Genomic DNA, 3661 nt, shown 5'->3' with positions numbered 1-3661 from the left:
GAACAAAGACAGAAACAACTTCTTTATTGAAATACTGAAGTGCTGAAACAAACTCTTTGAGAATTTACAATGAGGAGATGAGATAAGAAAAAAAACAAAAATGTTGATGCTTCTCCCCCACTAAAGCTTTGACTTGTCCTCAAGTCATTATTGAATCGATGAATCAAACAGGAAACAAAAAGAAAAGGAATTCTTACCAGCCAAAGAATTGGTTTTCAAGTAAGAATTATGGGTTAGAGTGTGCTAGAGTCTGGTTTTCACATCTAAACCATTATTCATTTTTTTTTCTTAAAATTTCTAAATTGAAATGGAATGAATTAAGGTAGAGATACTACAGCTGAAGGTTGCAATATCTCAACCTCCCTTTGTTGAGATACAGTTTGAAGAAAATCCTCCTTGGTGATGGGCTTATGATAGTGTTTCAACCTATGGCCATTGACAAGAAAGGGGTGACCTTCTCCATCAATGGTAATAAGTCGGACTGATCCATTCTCATAAACTTGAACTATTTCATATGGGCCCATCCAATGTGTGGTAAATTTGATTTTATGATCTCTGAATTTAGAGTCAAAGAGTAAAGCCCAGTCTCCTTCTTTGAACTGTTTCTTTTTTATATGTGCATCATACCACTGCTTCCTTTGTTTCTGCATGAGGAGTGTTGTCTCCTCTGTGCTTGCTGCCTCATTTCATCCAGCTAGTTCAACTGCTGAATTCTTTCTTGTTGTGCTTCATTAAGATCAATTCCCAAATCTGTAGCCATCTTAAATGAATGTATTTGAAACTCAATAGGAAACATTACCTCTTTGCCATACACCAACTGATATGGTGTAAATCCTGTAGTATTCTTCCACATGATTCTATAAGCCCAGAGTGCATCTTTGAGCTTCTCCTCTCAATTCTTTCTGTTCATTGCTACAATCTTAGTGATAATTCCTTCCAATGTTTTATTTATGGATTCCACCTGGCCATTGGCCTGTGGATGGTAAGGTGTACTTCTTCTTTGCTTGATTTGATATTTTTTTGTGATGTCTTTAACTAACTTTGAAGTAAACTAAGTACCTTGATCTGTTACTATCTCCCTTGGTACTCCATACCTTACAAAAATTTCTTCAAAAAGGAAGTTTACCACTGTCCGTTCAGTTGCCCGGACTAGTGCTTTGGCTGCAGCCCATTTTGTCACATAATCAGTACATACTAGGATGCACTTCTTACCATTGGAAATTGGATTAATGGGTCCTATGAAATCTAGACTACATTTTTCAAATGGCTCTAGGTGTACTTGAGGCTGAAGTGGCATCTCATCTGTAGCTGTTGGCCTACCCATTCTTTGACAGCGATCACAACTCTTCACGTACTTCTTGGAATCCTTAAAAATAGATGGCCAGTAGTGTCCAAGATTAAGAATCTTGAATGTTGTTCGTTTAGCTGCAAAATGCCCACCACATAGTTCATCATGACAAGATTTTAAAATATTAATTATTTCATCATTTCTTACACATCGTCTAACAATCATTTCATAACCAATGTAAAATAAATCACCATTAACCCATGAGTATCGAGCACTTTGTTTGACTAGCCTCTTCTTTTCCTTTGGAGTAAAGTATGGAGGTGTTCTTCCTGTGGACAAATAATTGGCCAAGCCAGCATACCAAGGATTCACTATTGAAATTGCAAATAAATTTTCATCTGGAAAAGAATCTTCAACTGAAACAACCTCACCTTGATTTTGCAGTCTAGAAAGAAAATCTGCCACCTGATTCTCCTTACCCGGTCTATCTAACACTGTGATGTTAAATTCCTGTAATAATAACAACCATCTGGTAACTCTGCCACTAGTTACTGGTTTATTCATTAAATGCTTGATGGCGGAATGGTCAATACGTACAAAAACCTAATAACCAGTTATATAATGTTGGAATTTATTCACAGCATGTATGATGGCAAGCATTTCTTTTTCTGTCACTGTGTAGTTTAATTCTGCAGGTGTTAGATTTTTGCTAATGAAATAGATGGCATAATGACAAGACTCTTCTTTTTGGCCTAATGAGGCACCTACTGTAGTATCAGATGCATCTGTAAAGATGTGAAATAGTAGGTTCCAGTTAGGTCCTTTTAAGACTGGTGTGGTTGATAACTTTCCTTTGAGTGTTTCAAATGCTTGTTGACAATTCTCATTCCAGTTGAAAGGTGTATCTTTTGCTAGAAGTTTAAATAGACGTGAAGCTATTTTACTAAAATGTTCAATAAACCTTCTGTAATAGCTTGCATACGCAAGGAAACTTCTTACCTCTTTTTGAGTCTTCAGAATTGGCAAATTGACAATAATCTGGATTTTTAATGGATCAACTTTAATGTCGTGAGAAGAAATATAGTGTCCTAATACTATCCCTTCATTTAACATCATAAAACACTTTTCGTTGCTCAGGGACAGATTAGCTTCAATACATCTCTTCAAAACTTTTTCAAGATTTGTTAATGCTTTCTCAAATGAATCACCATACACTGAAAAATCATCCATGTAAACTTCAACACAATCATGAACTAAATCAGCAAAAATAGCTAATACAGCTCTCTGAAATGTAGTTGGAGCATTGCAAAGTCCAAATGGCAAAAAATTATAAGCATAAGTGCCCCAGGGACAAGTAAAAGTGGTTTTGTCCTGGTCCTCTAAGGCTATCCTGATCTGGTTATAGCCACTGAAACCATCAAGAAAATAGAATGATGATTTCCCAGCTAATCTGTCTAACACTTGGTCAATAAATGGTAGTGAGAAATAATCTTTGAGCGTTGCTTTGTTCAATTGTCGGTAATCAACACAAATCCGCCACTTACCATTTTTCTTGGGCACTACTACCAATTTGGATACCCACTGACTGTCAGAGATATGATAGATAAAATTGACTTTCAATAGTTTTTGTAATTCATCTCTAACAATATCCTGAAGCATGGGATTCATTCTTCTCTGCGGTTGCCTCACTGGTTTGATATTACTATCCGTATAAATATGGTGAGGGCATGTTTCAGGGTGGATTTCGTGCATATCGGTGTAGTCCCAAGCAAATGCTTTCTGGTGTTTTCTCAATAGTTGAATCAATTTTTCCTCCTGAGATGAGTCTAGGTGAGTGCTAATATTTAAAGTTTTTCCTGGACTAATCTCTATGGTCTTACTCTGTGTTTGTGATAGATTGAATGGGAAAAATGTTCTGAAATGTTGTTTGCAAAGGTTGAATGGTGCACGTTTCCTGAAAATTCTGTGCCAAAAGTTCATCTGCAGCGTGATATTGGTCATTTCTCAAATCTTCGAAAACATGAGGTTGAGAAAGGAACAACTCTACCAAATCATCATTATTATGTTCTTGAAAATCATAGATTTGGTTGATGCTAAAAACAGATTGAACTTCTTCCTTGTCATTGTATTTATCGTCAAGCCATAAATTGTGTGCTACTGCTGGTGATTGTGCTGATGGGTAAAGAGTGAGTTGTTTTCTTTCAGTTCCTCGTGAAATAATCATATTACCCGATCGACGTCCTATGAATGCATCAACATTTGCTAACCATGGTCTACCAAGGATGATAGTGTGTCCTTCTAAATTGGATTTTGGCTGAAGAATTAGAAAGTCAACTGGATACTCCCAAGAGTCCAGTGAAACAATTATGTCCT

The sequence above is a fragment of the Pinus tabuliformis genome, chromosome 2_2 (genome assembly GCF_031772625.1).
Source record: "Pinus tabuliformis cultivar Carrire ecotype Pingquan chromosome 2_2, CPIR1, whole genome shotgun sequence".
Taxonomy (NCBI): domain Eukaryota; kingdom Viridiplantae; phylum Streptophyta; class Pinopsida; order Pinales; family Pinaceae; genus Pinus; species Pinus tabuliformis.
Note: the sequence above shows the minus strand (reverse complement) of the source record.